The sequence below is a fragment of the Oncorhynchus gorbuscha genome, linkage group LG09 (assembly GCF_021184085.1).
Source record: "Oncorhynchus gorbuscha isolate QuinsamMale2020 ecotype Even-year linkage group LG09, OgorEven_v1.0, whole genome shotgun sequence".
Taxonomy (NCBI): Eukaryota; Metazoa; Chordata; class Actinopteri; order Salmoniformes; family Salmonidae; genus Oncorhynchus; species Oncorhynchus gorbuscha.
In genome coordinates this window covers 29,984,997-30,002,677 of record NC_060181.1, presented here as the reverse complement: position 1 = coordinate 30,002,677, position 17,681 = coordinate 29,984,997, and positions in this window count along the sequence as shown.

Below are 17,681 nucleotides of genomic sequence, written 5' to 3'. Positions count from 1 at the left end.
GTTGACTGTGGTTCCAGGGGAATGCAACAGCTCAAAGGATTCATTATCCTTAACAGGAGTAACTGAGTGGTTTAAATGGCAAGGTGTGAAATCTCATGAGAGTCTGTGTGTGTCTGCGCGTGTGTGAATGTTGTTGATCAATGTGGCCTATGTTGATTAGCTAACGGGCCTAATTCCCCACGCGTGTCTGAAAACAGACTGATATACTGAGGCAGACCTGGAGGAGTGGAGCTGCTTGGTAATGTAATTGGATACTGAGGGAATGAGCCTAAAACACATTAAATCCAGCACTCTGACACAGATGGCATTTTCCAATTGCTATTCCAGTCAGATTTTATTGGTGGTTTGTCGCAGGTGATACTCGGGGCTGGGGCTTTTTGGTCTTTTTAGCTTTGGGGGTGAGAACAGTTACGGTTTAACCCAATCGTAAACAACTATATTTTGTCAACAGAACAGGTTTTTATGATTTTGAATGAGTCGCTGAGTTGTAATACACCAACAAGTTGACCTACAGTATGTTGCTTTGAGAACTTTTAATGAAAAGTCTTGTTTTGGTTATCCATTATGTAATTTTTATCAGTAATCCATTCAGAGAGCAATTCCTTGAGAACAAACATTTCTAAGAAAAATCTCTCCCTCCCTGCCATTTCCCTTGAATTCCAATTCATTTTCATCTAATCAAAAGCAGGAAAATAATAAATTGACTGTTTGTGATGTGCTGGAGTAACAGCCCCTCAGGCTATTGACTCCTTGGCTGTGTCCAAAATTGCATCCGGTTCCCTATATAGTGCACTATTTTTTACCAGGATCCATAGGGCTCTGGTTAAAAGTAGTGCACTATATAGGGGTTAGGGTCCCATTTGCTATCGACACCTTCTATGTGGGCAGCCCAGTGCCTAGTGTTCAATCTGAGATATTGACAAGGATGGCCTGCTAAACCCTCCTCACCACACGATCTACAGCAGAATGGTAAGGAGCAGTATGAAACAACGATTGTAGGGCTTCAGCCAGTGGGTATGTTGCACGTGGGTCTGTGAGTGCGTGAGATCGCATGTGTCTGTTATAAGGGAAATATATGTTGATGACTGAGAATAATACTAATTTATTTGTCATCATTAAAGATACCCGGATGTTTTACCTGTGAACAGATATTTTCATCTTAGTGCAGTTAGAAATATTATTGTATTTGTTGTTTTTTGGGTTTGTCTGTGATTCATTCTGTGGCCTTGGTCTATAGGATCTTACACTGTATACGGCCCAGATGGTACTCTAGTCCCTATATGGTGCACTACCTTTGACCAGCGCCCATAGGGTGCCATTTAGCACACTGGTTTCCTTCTCTGTTGCACTTCTCAGCCCCTGGGCCAGTCTTTGTGGTTGTGTGTCAGAGACCAGAGAACTGGTCTGTGACATCCTGCTGTCTCTAACCTCAACGGCACCTCCACTGATTACATACGCTGACATCACACCCAAGGGCAAAACTCCTTTAATCTATAGAAAGAATGAAAAAAAGATAACAGAAAAAACATTTTTCAGTACAGAAAATCACAAACACAGTCACATTTGGATGTATTGTTCAGTGTGTGCTGAACTACTAGGATTGCAATGTTGCAATACAATGTTACATTGATAAGGAAACTATCAACTATTCACAAAGCCATTAATGTGTGACAGCTGACGCCAAAGGAGATGGCCACCGTTTTACGATCCCGTAACCAACTGTGCATGTTTTTCTCGCGTTATTTGTAACTTATTTGCACATAATGTTTCCGCCACAGTGTCTTATGACCGAAAAGAGCTTCTTGATATCAGGGCAGCGATTACTCACGCCATACAGGAGGAATTGTTGTTCTTCAACGAGTCGGAAGGGAAGTATTTACTCCAGACACTCGACAAGGCCCTCATCCCTGTCATTAGCAGGAGGAAAAGATGGAGGCATCGAGGACGAAGGTCAAGGTGCCTTGTAAGGATCCGTCACCGAGGGGGTAATCTGCCTTTACCATCAGTCCTATTAGCCAACTTACAATCAATCGATAATAATAATAGACAAACTACGAGCACGTATATCCTACCAACGGGCATTAAAAACAGTAATATATTATGTTTCACCAAGTCGTGGATGAACAACGACATGATTAACATACATCTGGCAGGTTTTAAGCTTTTTCGGCAGGATAGAACAGCGGCATCTGGTAAGACAAGGGGAGGCGGCCTATGCATATTTGTAAACAACAGCTGGTGTACAAAATCTAAGGAAGTCTTGAGGTTTTGCTCGCCTGTTCCGGACAACTGTGTGATCACGCTCTCTGTAACCGATGAGAGTAAGACCTTTAAACAGGTCAACATTCACAAGGCCACAGGGCCAGACAGATTACCAGGGCATGTACCCCGAACATGGAATGATCGACTGGCAAGTGTCTTCACTGACATTTAGTCCCTGTGCCCAAGAACACTAAGGTAACCTGCCTAAATGACTGCTGACCCGTAGCCCTCACATCTGTAGCCATGAAGTGCTTTGAAAGGCTGGTCATGGCTCACATCAACACCATTATCCCAGAAACCCTGGACCCACTCCAATTTGCATACCGCCCCAACAGATCCACAAATGATGCAATCTCTATTGCACTCAACATGGTCCTTTTTGACCTGGACAAAAGGAACACCTATGAGAGAATGCTATTCATTGACTACAGCTCAGCGTTCAACACCATAGTGCCCTCAAAGCTCATCACTAAGCTAAGGACCCTGGGACTAAACACCTACCACTGCAACTGGATCCTGGACCTCCTGACAGGCCGCCCCCAGGTGGTAAGGGTAGGGAATAACACATCCACCATGCTTATCCTCAACACGGGGGCCCCTCAGGGGTGCGCGCTCAGTCCCCACCTGTACTCCCTGTTCACTCATGACTGCATGGCCAGGCACGACTCCAACACCATCATCAAGTTTGCAGGTGATACAACAGTGGTAGGCCTGATCACCAACAATGATGAGACAGACGATAGAGAGGAGGTCAGAGACCTGGCCGTGTGGTGCCAGGACAACAAACACCCCCTCAACGTGATCAAGACAAAGGAGATGATTGTTGACTACAGGAAAAGGAGGACCAAGCACACGCCCATTCACATCGACAGGGTTGTCATGGAGCAGGTTGAGAGCTTCAAGTTCCTTGGTGTCCACATCATAGTCCAAACACACTAAGACAGCGTGAAGAGCGCACAGCAAAACCTGTTCTCCCTCAGGAGAATTAACAGATTTGGCATGGGTCCTCAGATCTTTAAAAGGTTCTACAGCTGCACCATTGAGAGCATCCTGACTGGTTGCATCACTGCCCGGTATGGCAATTGCTCGGCCTCCGGCATGGTACCACAGAGGGTAGTGCGTACGGCCCAGTACATCATTGGGGCCAAGCTACCTGCCATCCAGGTCATCTATATCAGGCAGTGTCAGAGGCCCTAAAAATTGTCAAAGATTCCAGGCACCCTGGTCATAGACTGTTCTCTCTGCTACCGCACAGTAGGGGGTACTGGAGCGCCAATTCGAGGTCCAAAATGCTTCTTAACAGATACTACCCCCAAGCCATGAGTCTCCTGAACAGCTAATCAAATGGCTACTCAGACTATTTGTATTGCACCCGCCCTCTTTTACACTGCTGCTACTCTCTGTTTATTATTTATGCATAGTCACTTTAACTCTACCTACATGTACATACTACCTCAATTACCTCAACAAACAGGTGCCCCCCGCACATTGACTCTGTACCGGTACCCCCTGTATATAACCTTGTTTGTTATTTTACTACTGGCGTTTAATTATTTGTTCCTTTTATTTTCCATTTTCTACTTAACAATAATTTTTAATTTTTGTATTAACTACATGGTTAAAGCATGGTTGTATTCGGCGCCTGTGACAAATCAAATGTGATTTGAGACACAGTCAATCCTATACAGGTACGGATAGAAGGGATTACAGGTAATGTCAAAGTGACGTCACAGTCGCACTGTGAACATGTGTACCCAACCGATAGCTGATCATTTAAAAATAAATAAAGTTATGTTCATTTTGATGGGAGAGTGAAAAATAACTTGTAACATTGGCCACCATCTGGATGTCACCGTGACATGCCAATATTAGCTAACCTTACTGCCCTCGGGAAGCACGATGACAAGCTGATTCACATGTAACGTGGCCAACTTTCTTCCTCCCAAGACATTTTTATTTTGTGGGACAGCAGTCGATAAATGACTTGCTATATTGGTAACCATATGTTCATCGACTACAGCTCGGCATTTAACACCATAGTGCCCCTGGGTCTCGACCCCGCCCTGTGCAACTGGGTACTGGACTTCCTGACGGGCCAGCCCCAGGTGGTGAGGGTAATCAACAACATTTCCACCCCGCTGATCCTCAACACTGGGGCCCCACAAGGGTGCGTTCTGAGCCCTCTCCTGTACTCCCTGTTCACCCACGACTGCGTGGCCACGCACGCCTCCAACTCAATCATCAAGTTTGCGGACGACACAATAGTGGAAGGCTTGATTAACAACAACGACGAGACGGCCTACAAGGAGGAGGTGAGGGCCCTTGGAGTGTGGTGTCAGGACAATAACCTCACACTCAACGTCAACAAAACTAAGGAGATGATTGTGGACTTCAGGAAACAGCAGAGGGAACACCCCCCTATCCACATTGATGGGACAGTAGTGGAGAGGGTAGTAAGTTTTAAGTTCCTCGGCGTACACAGACAAACTGAATTGGTCCACCCACACAGACAGCATCGTGAAGAAGGCGCGGCAGCGCCTCTTCAACCTCAGGAGGCTGAAGAAATTCGGCTTGTCACCAAAAGCACTCACAAACTTCTACAGATGCACAATCGAGAGCATCCTGTCGGGCTGTATCACCGCCTGGTACAGCAACTGCTCCGCTCACAACCGTAAGGCTCTCCAGAGGGTAGTGAGGTCTGCACAACGCATCACCGGGGGTAAACTACCTGCCCTCCAGGACACCTACACCACCCGATGTCACAGGAAGGCCATAAAGATCATCAAGGACAACAACCACCCGAGCCACTGCCTGTTGACCCCGCTATCATCCAGAAGGCGAGGTCAGTACAGGTGCATCAATGCTGGGACCGAGAGACTGAAAAACAGCTTCTATCTCAAGGCCATCAGACTGTTAAACAGCCACCACTAACATTGAGTGGCTGCTGCCAACACACTGACTCAACTCCAGCCACTTTAATAAAGGGAATTGATGGGAAATTATGTAAAATATATCACTAGCCACTTTAAACAATGCTACCTAATATGATGTTTACATACCCTACATCATTCATCTCATATGCATATGTATATACTGTACTCTATATCATCTACTGCATCTTTATGTAATACATGTATCACTAGCCACTTTAACTATGCCACTTTGTTTACATACTCATCTCATATGTATATACTGCACTCAATACCATCTACTGTATCTTGCCTATGCCGCTCTGTACCATCACTCACTCATATATCTTTATGTACATATTCTTATCCCCTTACACTTGTGTCTGTAAGGTAGTAGTTTGGAATTTTTAGCTAGATTACTTGTTGGTTATTACTGCATTGTCGGAACTAGAAGCAGAAGCATTTCGCTACACTCGCATTAACATCTGCTAACCATGTGTATGTGACAAATAAAATTTGATTTGATTTGATAGTCTAACTTATGGGGAGAGGGGAGCATGCACAGCAGGCCTGTAGCTAACACCGGGGCACTGTGTCCTTCGTTCCCACTTGCCTACAACTGTCCAGCAGGGGGAAGTAGCTAAATAGCTATTGTAGATAGCCAATATTAAGGTGAACGTTACCGTACCGTTATTGTAGTAATGATCCCATTCTTCTAGAACTGTGATTGTAACAGAGCCCACATGTCAATGTCTAGCAGCACTGGGTTGGGCCTCTCTGAGTTGGATGTTATTTGACAGAGAGGAAAAAGCAAGGAGATTGCATGAAATTCAAAAGGTTTGTGTACTCTTCTGTATCCACTGCATCGACTGGCCTTCAAAACCCTTTAGTGCAGGGGTGCAAAACTCATTCCTTGGAGGCCAGAGTGTCTTCTGGTTTTGGGCTTTTCCAGGACAATTAAGACCTAGGCAACCAGGTGAAGGGAGTTCCTTACTAATTAGTGACCTTAATTCATCAACCAAGTACAAGGGAGGAGCAAAACCAGCAGACATATGGCCCTCCATTGAATGAGTTTGACACGTGATGCTCTCTCTGCTTTCCTCTGTCTCTCTCTCTCTCTCTCTCCATTTCTCTCCTCCCTGTTTCCCTCTCTCTCTCTCTCTCTCTCTCTCTGTGTTTCTCTCTCTTTCTGTTTCTTTGTTTTTCCAGTTCTTCCCTTATGTGGACAGAGCGGGTCAACAGGCGGTGCCCCTGAGCTACTGGGAGAGGGATGAAGGGAATGGAGGGGAGAAACCTTAACAATGTTTCTCTCTCACAAACCATTAAAGGCAATCATCAGACACACAAGGTACCCTGTCAGCAGAGCTGGAGGCCAATGGGATCCGGTGATGATGAAAAGGAAGGTATTTCAGCCACTTTGAAATATGCAGAGGAAATGTTCTTGTCTTGGAGAACGAAGCCAGGAGGGGAGGACAATGGGTGCAACCCTTTCCTGTCTGTGGCAGTGGACAGGACCTCTGAGTTCATCCAAGGAGAGAGGGCTGTGCTTCGACTGCCGACACTCATGAATATAGACAGGCTCCAAACTGCCATTAAACTATACAGTGAGCCTTCACCAATGCACAGGTGGTTAAAAATATACCATTAATGCTGACCAATGTCGACTTCCCTCAGCAGCCTATTTTAGTCCATTAGATACGCAATGCGCTTAGTGAGACTCAGATCATTAGGTTTAACTCCTATACAGTTGGTGAAGGGTTAATGATTCACAGTGTCTGACTGAACTTGTAATACAACCTGTAATAAAGTTTGAGTAAGACTTTACTTAATGAATACAAATGATGAGTATAGTGAATTATGGCCTTATGATGTGGATGTAGTGTGTGTGCGTGCGTGAGTGTGTAAATTACATTTACATTACATTTAAGTCATTTAGCAGACGCTCTTATCCAGAGCGACTTACAAATTGGTGCATTCACCTTATGACATCCAGTGGAACAACCACTTTACAATAGTGCATCTAAATATTTTAAGGGGGGGGGGGGGGTGAGAAGGATTACTTTATCCTATCCTAGGTATTCCTTAAAGAGGTGGGGTTTCAGGTGTCTCCGGAAGGTGGTGATTGACTCCGCTGTCCTGGCGTCGTGAGGGAGTTTGTTCCACCATTGGGGAGCCAGAGCAGCGAACAGTTTTGACTGAGCTGAGCGGGAACTGTACTTCCTCAGTGGTAGGGAGGCGAGCAGGCCAGAGGTGGATGAACGCAGTGCCCTTATTTGGGTGTAGGGCCTGATCAGAGCCTGGAGGTACTGAGGTGCCGTTCCCCTCACAGCTCCGTAGGCAAGCACCATGGTCTTGTAGCGGATGCGAGCTTCAACTGGAAGCCAGTGGAGAGAGCGGAGGAGCGGGGTGACGTGAGAGAACTTGGGAAGGTTGAACACTAGACGGGCTGCGGCGTTCTGGATGAGTTGTAGGGGTTTAATGGCACAGGCAGGGAGCCCAGCCAACAGCGAGTTGCAGTAATCCAGACGGGAGATGACAAGTGCCTGGATTAGGACCTGCGCCGCTTCCTGTGTGAGGCAGGGTCGTACTCTGCGGATGTTGTAGAGCATGAACCTACAGGAACGGGCCACAATGGTGTATAGCTAAACAATACATTTAAAAAATGGTTCTTAAATTCCAACCATCCATAGAGAGAGGAGAGTGTGTGCGAGATTAGAGAGTCTGTATTACATCTAATGCTGAAGGTTTTTATTTGTCTCATGTAATCCTGTTCTAACGGTGATCTCCTACCATGCAACATTGGCTTTATCCTGCACCTCTATACGCCACGCACGCACACGCGCACACATGCACACACGCACACACGCACACACACACACACACGCGCGCACATACGTTTGTTTGTTTGCTAAAGCATTAGTCCAGCAGCACTCTGATCCCAGATAATAAAATGGAGGAGTGCTAACAGCCATGAATCTGAAATGAACATGTCCATATTGATTTCCGTCTCAAATCCCCTTTAATTGCTGGATGTCGTGTTAACCTGACAAGCTATTAGGAAGATGAACCAGGGGAAGGGAGGGATAGATAGAGGAAGGTGTCCCACAGAGCTATGTCAATCTGTGCTAATATGCACGCATGCACGTGCACACACACACACACACAGTCAATTCTATCGGCAATCTCATTACTCCGAGCCACAGGGCAGGAGAATTAAAACACTCAGATGTGAGCTGTTGTCTATGAAGTGTCAGGAACATTGGCTAAACTAGATGGAAACGGAGTAGCCTCGCAGCTAGCCCAATCCCTGGTGCCTAGGAAGTTATTAGAAGGCTATGACTAACACTGGTTGTCTCTATAGCCCGTTTCCCTTCTCTGGGTCCTATATAAAGGGACTATGCACAGAGAGAAGACATTCAAAGCCATCGAGGTGCCAACCAGAAATGGTTTATTATTCTGTCTCCCTCTCCCTCTCAGTGTTGTTATCATGCAGCAACAGTTACCATGGCCCATTACAGACCACTTTAAGAAGGCAACCTTCCTCACATCACATCATCCAGAATATGAATCACACACAGCTTGTTCTGTTTAATGACTAAGCCTGGGGAGCCACCTGAGGAAAGACTTTGTATTGAGATTCAGATGTTCTGTTTATGTGGGGATAATACACTAAATGGTAGACACCAACACACACACACACACTTTGACTTTAGTTTGGTCATGCTTTGGATGCCTCCTGCTTTGGCAGTTCATGAGTGATCCATCTCAAACCTAGAGGATAAGTGGAAGTAGAGGCCCTCTCTGTAAGTTACTGCCTATGTTCTTATTTTATTTAGCTCTCTACTTTTATCTACATACAAACCCCAGTCCAGTGTCTGGGAGCAGAGAGAAGATTTCAATGTGCACACACACACACACACACACACACACACACACACACACACACACACACACACACACACACACACACACACACACACACACACACACACACACACACACACACACACACACACACACACACACACACACACACACACACACACACACACACACACACACACACACCCACAATCTACCTGAAGGCATTGAAACATCTTTACTAAATTACTGTGTTTCTTTTTTATCAATGAGTGGAAACATTTCACCCTCAGGTTAACCACATACAGCTCTCTGTGTCTCTGCTGGGTGATTGGCTATCGATTTTGCGCCTGTGTTTTAGATTGGGCCAGGGCTGCTCTGGTAACCAGAGAAGAGAGATAGAAGAGAGGATGACTGGAGGAGGAGAGGATGATGGTTCTGGCGTCATTTCATTTCCAGGACCATGTATGCCCCTGTGACGTCATGACATATACTGGACACTGTATACCATGGGGCGCTGAGGTTTGTGACAAACTCCAAAGCTCTCACACATCACTGTGCCCTCTGTATGAGAGTGGGCTGGCTAAATCCTTGGTATGTTTTTATTTATAAGGTCACATTGAGACATCTACCTAATCTAATACAGAGCAGGGGGAAAAATGTTTTACAGTTCTTTGCCCCTTCTGCATCGAGCAAGCTTAAAAAGGTCCTGAAATGACAGGAGCTCGTCCCTTTAAATGAGTTTAAAAGCTTGGTTAAACTCTATGGTGGAAAATGAAGTGGGGACTGTCAATGTTTTAACCTCTAGTTGCACCACACGTTCACAGAACATCTTGCTGTTCACTGTGTCATCTTGCTGTTTAATGTGTCATCTTGCTGTTTAATGTGTCATCTTGCTGTTCACTGTGTCATCTTGCTGTTCACTGTGTCATCTTGCTGTTTAATGTGTCATCTTGCTGTTCACTGTGTCATCTTGCTGTTTAATGTGTCATCTTGCTGTTCACTGTGTCATCTTGCTGTTTAATGTGTCATCTTGCTGTTCACTGTGTCATCTTTCTGTTCACTGTGTCATCTTGCTGTTCACTGTGTCATCTTGCTGTTCACTGTGTCATCTTGCTGTTCACTGTGTCATCTTGCTGTTCACTGTGTCATCTTGCTGTTTAATGTGTCATCTTGCTGTTCACTGTGTCATCTTGCTGTTCACGGTGTCATCTTGCTGTTCACTGTGTCATCTTGCTGTTCACTGTGTCATCTTGCTGTTCACTGTGTCATCTTGCTGTTAAATGTGTCATCTTGCTGTTCACTGTGTCATCTTGCTGTTCACTGTGTCATCTTGCTGTTTAATGTGTCATCTTGCTGTTCACTGTGTCATCTTGCTGTTCACTGTGTCATCTTGCTGTTCACTGTGTCATCTTGCTGTTCACTGTGTCATCTTGCTGTTCACTGTGTCATCTTTCTGTTCACTGTGTCATCTTGCTGTTCAATGTGTCATCTTGCTGTTCAATGTGTCATCTTGCTGTTTAATGTGTCATCTTGCTGTTCACTGTGTCATCTTGCTGTTCACTGTGTCATCTTGCTGTTTAATGTGTCATCTTGCTGTTTAATGTGTCATCTTGCTGTTCACTGTGTCATCTTGCTGTTCACTGTGTCATCTTGCTGTTCAATGTGTCATCTTGCTGTTCACTGTGTCATCTTGCTGTTTAATGTGTCATCTTGCTGTTCAATGTGTCATCTTGCTGTTCACTGTGTCATCTTGCTGTTTAATGTGTCATCTTGCTGTTCACTGTGTCATCTTGCTGTTTAATGTGTCATCTTGCTGTTTAATGTGTCATCTTGCTGTTCACTGTGTCATCTTGCTGTTCACTGTGTCATCTTGCTGTTCACTGTGTCATCTTGCTGTTTAATGTGTCATCTTGCTGTTCACTATGTCATCTTGCTGTTTAATGTGTCATCTTGCTGTTTAATGTGTCATCTTGCTGTTTAATGTGTCATCTTGCTGTTCACAGAACACCTTGCTGTTTAATGTGTCATCTTGCTGTTCAATCGAAAGTATGTATATCAATTCTAGTGCTTTGTGTTTTAAGTTGTCAACGTGTCTGCAACTTTGTGTGCTGCTATTTTGGCCAGGTCTCTCTTGTAAAATAGATTGTTCATCTCAATGAGTCTAAACTGGTCAAATAAATGTAAATACATTCTATTTACAGATATTGTATGTCTTGTAAGCAAGACTGCTTTGTTGAGATAGGGGTCTGCGTTGTAACCACATTGTAATAGTGCCATTTTATTGTGAAACCCAACAATATCTCTGACAGTTCAGGGAGAGGTCTCTTTATTCTACTGGGATGGACACAGGTGTTGTACACTGCAGTTTACTGAGGTTAACCTTTTACGTGCTTTGTGAAACTGTCCTGAGAGTGTCAGGATTCCTGAAATGGTAGAGAAGGGGTTTAAATCTTGCTTCAAAATACTGTCCATTAACAAATGCCTAACAATACAGAATCTTAGTAATTCACTGAGAGTTTATGGTGAGTTAACTGTGTTCTAATCACTTTGAATTTGATAGAGAGAATAATAGGAGAAATGAACACAGTAGAGACAGGGGTTGTATGGACGGCTGCATCGGGGTGTGTTACCTTGGCTTAGTACTCTGCGGCTGTTTTGCTGTCATTCCGAGGCCTCTTTCTCTCTCTGTGCTCACTGAGTGTTCAGTCCTTCAGAGGCTCTCTCATCTCCTCTCCTCCTCTATCCTCTCTCCTACGCGCTCCACTCCTCCCTTCCTCTCCTCGATGTCAATTACATACTAAAGTCAGAGAGAACCAGTCCTTTCATCTACTGCACAGTATAGACGACCAGAATAAGGCAGATAAAAAATTAAGAGTCATCCTTTGTACTCTATCACCACAGTGGCGACCATCCCCCCCCTCCTCTTCTCTCCCCTCCTACAGAGCATAGGCTGTATTTCAGAGATAATAATACATAATCGGAATTATAAAACGTGTTGTTTGTATCCTGGATGCTGATTGGATGAGCAGCGTTCCAAGCCGTGCTGTATTGTATCACAGACACACTATTCCTGCTAACAGTTCCATCTGAAAATGATCGCTGTGCCTCCATAAGAATATCATGTCTGAATCATTGTATTTATCTCTCGCACATTATTTACCTTGCTTCCAGCCTAGCATTCAGTTTGGTACAGCGGGGGTTAATATAAGCCTGTCTGACCCCGGAAGATTTGTTTCACTTTTGAAATGCAAACTCCCCTGTTGAGAGAGAGTGAACAATGCACAGTGCTCAGACGAGACCACTTTTTCTATGCCAGTCAAAATCACGCATCATCATCATCATGGATGTATTAAATGCCAATAGAAGAAAAGCTCAAACAAAATGGGCACATCACGTCATTTCAGCGTGGACGTTTTGTTAAAATTTGGTGGAGACATTGATAAAATGAGATTTTAGCCTTTATTCACCCACTCAAAAAGACAGCCAGAAGTTTGGTGAATTCCCAATGTATCACTATGCACAACACAAATGTTTGGTTTACTTGACATATGTACGTGTTAACAATAGGACTAAATCAAATCAAACTTCATTTAAAGTGCATATTAATTATGAATTTGTCGACAAACTGGTATTATAGCCAGACTAAGTCAGTGGCACAGATGGAACTATCCAAGCAGAAGTAACATCTCCTTCAAATGTTGATATTTGGTTGCGTTGACAACCAAACAAAACTCAATATCCAGTTTGTCTACAAATTCATAATTTATTTGTTAGATTCATGTCTCTATTTCAACCATTTCAGAATCTAAGTTAAAGAAAAGGACTAAATAAATAAATTTGGACCTATTCTTTAACAATGTTGAATTGTGTTTGGTTTGGCTATTGCGTTGGGCCGAACAACGGCATTTACCAGTGACGATCTGTATTCCTCCGCTAGTGCCTTATTGCTTAAAAGTAAACACTCCTTTATTAAGCCTCGGAAACATCAACCATAACAGCATGAGACGGCATAAGGGAGAGAAACACTGGGAAAACACTAAAACTAAGGAGGTGACAACCTGGGGCATCTGATTATAACACAGGAAGATAAACAGAAGGAGAAAGAGGAGTGAGGAGAAAGTAAAATAGTTTCTCTGTAGAATTACTGTTTGTACTGTAGAGTGTATTCTACCTCGACTACCAATAACCCTCTTGATACGCAATGTCCAAATCAATTACAGTACCGAGCAACCCACTACAGACAGTGCAGACTGCCCAGTCAAAAGGCATTATATGTCCTCTATAAACCAGCAGACAGCATTGACAGGGTTACATAAGCTTTGAGCAAAGACCATAGAGATACAATATAATCCATTTAACACTGAGCTAAAACTGATAGGGCATATACTGCAGAGGAAGTGCAATTCTGTCAAAGACAGTCAGCCTACCTGTCTAGTCTTTGGAGCCATAAAGAACCAATCTGGTAATAATAAACAACACTTGATAATACCAGGTAAATACAGGACACTGACTGTAACAGGAGAGGACCGAGAGAGAGCTGGAAGAATAGGACCAGCAGTGTTCCAGGCATTGCTTCTGTACTGTGAGGTGTTCAGATGCAGGCAGCCAGGTTACTTAACTTGTGTTGTGAGTGAACGCTGTGTACTAGGCTAGTATAAATCATCACACTGAGAAACAGGCAGGTCACATCACCTTGGCCCTCACAGTGTTCCAGTCAAAGCTCTCCATCAGAGAGAGATTGAAATTGGGGAGAAAAAGGGTTAAAAATTCAACAACAATTTTTTAAATAAAAAATAACAAAAATAAGCACAATGTCTTGAGTAAAAGCCAAATTGGATTTATACCAAAACATCGCACGACCGATCATATTTACATCCTACACACCCTGGTAGATAAACGTGTCCACCAAAATAATACCAAATTGTACATTTGCTTTATCGACATCCAAATATAGCATTTGATTCAATTTCGCATACAGGACTGTTCCACAAAGTTATGAGATTGTGGTGTAGGACAGGTATTCCCAAACCGGGGTGCGCAATGCCGTCGGGGGTACGCCAAATAAAAATGTGATTCACAAAATTGTTCCTCACATTTTCAAACAGTCCATTTACATTTCCTAACAGGGCTATACATTTGGGTGAGTTATGTGGCTCGCCTGAGTAGCCTCGTTTCACTGCCAAAAATACAATTGAACCATCTGGTGTTCAGCGAAATAACAACACAATGTCAAATACAGGTAGTCTAGTCAAATAATGAACATCCAATCACATTAACCGTTACTGTCTCGCGGGAATTCCACTAACGGTCCGTATGTAGCTAAACGTAGCTGCTGCTCATTCCGTTTGCTCGAAAATGGATAAATGGTTAAAAGAAGCAAGGCCCGCATCCATAGAGACACATACCAGCTCTACTGGAGCTCTACTGCTACTATCAGCAGTACTACACCTGCACCTGTCAATGACACAAGTTGTTCTGCTTCCACGAGCACATCCAATGCTAGCATCAGTAATTATACATTTGTTGTTAGCCCAGCAAGAATGACAGTTGTGAAACTGATGCTGCCGAAGAGTTACTGCCCCCTTACCCGGGAAAGCACCGAACAGACAGGGACGTTGGACCATCACAGATCCGCAAATATGATGAGAACAACATTGAGAGGATATGTTTTAAGTACTGGAAAGCTTTGTGACATCAAATGGACTTTGGTGGTCTAGATGTGCTGGTATCTGTATTGATGGCACAAAAGCCATGACAGGGAGACATAGTGGAGTGGTAACGCGCGTGCAAGCAGTTGCTCCCGATGCCACTTGGGTACACTGCAGCATCCACCGAGAGGTTCTTGCTGCCAAGGTAATGCGTGACAGATTGAAAGACGTTTTGGACACTACAGTGAAAATGGTTAACTTTGTTAAAGCAAGGAGAATGTCAAATGTGATATAGCGAAGCACCTGAGTGAGTTGGATGTGCACAATTACTTTCCCAAATAAATGACACAAACAACTGGATTCGTTATCCCTTTCATGACCTGCCTCCAGTCCATTTACCGATATATGAACAAGAGAGCCTCATCGAAATTGCAACAAACAGTTCTGTGAATATGTAATTTAATCAGAAGCCACTGCCAGATTTCTGGATTGGGCTGCACTCAGAGTATCCTGCCTTGCAACCACGTACCTATGTGAGAGTGGATTCTCGGCCCTCACTGGCATGAAAACTAAATACAGGTACAGACTGTGGGTAGAAAAATGATTTTATACTGAGACTCTCTCCAATACAACCCATCATTGCAGAGTTATGTGCATCCTTTCAAGCACACCCTTCTTATTAACCTGTGGTGAGTTATTCACAATTTTCGATGAACAAATAAGGTTTTGTATTTAAGATGGTTAAAGAGCTAAATTATGGGTTGTGACGAACTCACACTCATTCTTATGTGTAATAAATGTATCGTATAGTGTGTGTGGCAGTCTTACAATGACTTGAAAAAACAACATTTGAGAGGGTATGACTATAAAAAGTTTGGGAACCACTGGTGTAGGAAGTAAAACATGACATAAAATCCTAATTAAATCCATTTGTGCAGCATCAAAATTGTCAAGAAAAGAACAGAATTCTTTAACCAGGGGCGGGACCTTCGCCAGGGTTGCAATCTGAGCCCTGCACTCTTCAATATTTACATCAACGAATTGGCCACTATTCTATAAAAATCCTCAGCCCCTGGTGTTAGTCTCTACAATTCAGAGGTTAAATTCCTGCTATTCGCAGATGGACTATGCCTGCTGTCACCCACAGCACATTGCCTACAGCAGAGCCTGGACCTGCTAGAGTAGTACTGCTAGACCTGGGCAATGGCAGTAAACCCCAAAAATACAAAAATAATGATTTTCCAGAGAAGATCCAGATTTCAGCTATTAGACCAAAGTTCTCAATTGATACACAATATATATTTACATTTACATTTAAGTCATTTAGCAGACGCTCTTATCCAGAGCGACTTACAAATTGGTGCATTCACCTTATGACATCCAGTGGAACAACCACTTTACAATAGTGCATCTAAATATTTTAAGGGGGGTGAGAAGGATTACTTTATCCTATCCTAGGTATTCCTTAAAGAGGTGGGGTTTCAGGTGTCTCCGGAAGGTGGTGATTGACTCCGCTGTCCTGGCGTCGTGAGGGAGTTTGTTCCACCATTGGGGAGCCAGAGCAGCGAACAGTTTTAACTGAGCTGAGCGGGAACTGTACTTCCTCAGTGGTAGGGAGGCGAGCAGGCCAGAGGTGGATGAACGCAGTGCCCTTATTTGGGTGTAGGGCCTGATCAGAGCCTGGAGGTACTGAGGTGCCGTTCCCCTCACAGCTCCGTAGGCAAGCACCATGGTCTTGTAGCGGATGCGAGCTTCAACTGGAAGCCAGTGGAGAGAGCGGAGGAGCGGGGTGACGTGAGAGAACTTGGGAAGGTTGAACACTAGACGGGCTGCGGCGTTCTGGATGAGTTGTAGGGGTTTAATGGCACAGGCAGGGAGCCCAGCCAACAGCGAGTTGCAGTAATCCAGACGGGAGATGACAAGTGCCTGGATTAGGACCTGCGCCGCTTCCTGTGTGAGGCAGGGTCGTACTCTGCGGATGTTGTAGAGCATGAACCTACAGGAACGGGCCACCGCCTTGATGTTAGTTGAGAACGACAGTTTGTTGTCCAGGATCACGCCAAGGTTCTTAGCGCTCTGGGAGGAGGACACAATGGAGTTGTCAACCTATATATAGATATACAACCTATATATATAGAGTACTGCACACACTACAATTACTTAGGTTTAAAAAATAAGTTAAACTGGACACCTTAATGCTTAATGATACAGTGAATGAACTGAGAGAAAGCACAGAGGGCATTCTACGCCAATTAAAAAAACGAATTCAAATTGAAATACATATTACAATTTGGCTAAAACTAATTGAATGTGTCATTGAACCAATTGCACTTTATGTCAGCGAGGTGTGGGGTCCACTTGCAAACAAGATTTCACCAAATGGGACAAACACCCCATTGAAACCCTGCATGCAGAGTTCTGTAAGATTCTCCTACATGTTCAGAGGAAAACTACAAACAATGCATGCAGGGCAGAATTAGGCCAATATCCACTAATATGCCAAGAACTGAGTCTCCTCATCCAGCTGGTCCTGGGGCTGTGTTCACAAACATATTCTACAAACACACTAAAGACAGAACATCCAACCAATCAGAATAAACCAAATTACAACACAGTCAAAACAAAACTATATTGCTTATTGGGAAATGCAAGCACAAGCACAAAGCAAAATGCAGTGCTATCTGGTCCTAAATCGGCAGTACACAGTGGCTAACTATTTTGAACATGGTTACGAATCAAAACTTTAGAAAAACCTTGACAAAGTACAGGCTCAGTGAGCACAACCTTGCCATTGAGACGGTGTTACGAATCCCTTTTGGCCCGACAGTCAGACGGGTAGACACAGGAAAACCTGTCTCCCTGTAGGGGAAAGGCTGTGCAACCACTGCACCACAGCAGAACCTGAGAGAGCTGCATTTCCTGACAAAATGTCAAAAATATAAAACAATTAGAGAGGTTTCAAAGACCTCTCTGATGAGAATAGGCTACACGTCCTGTT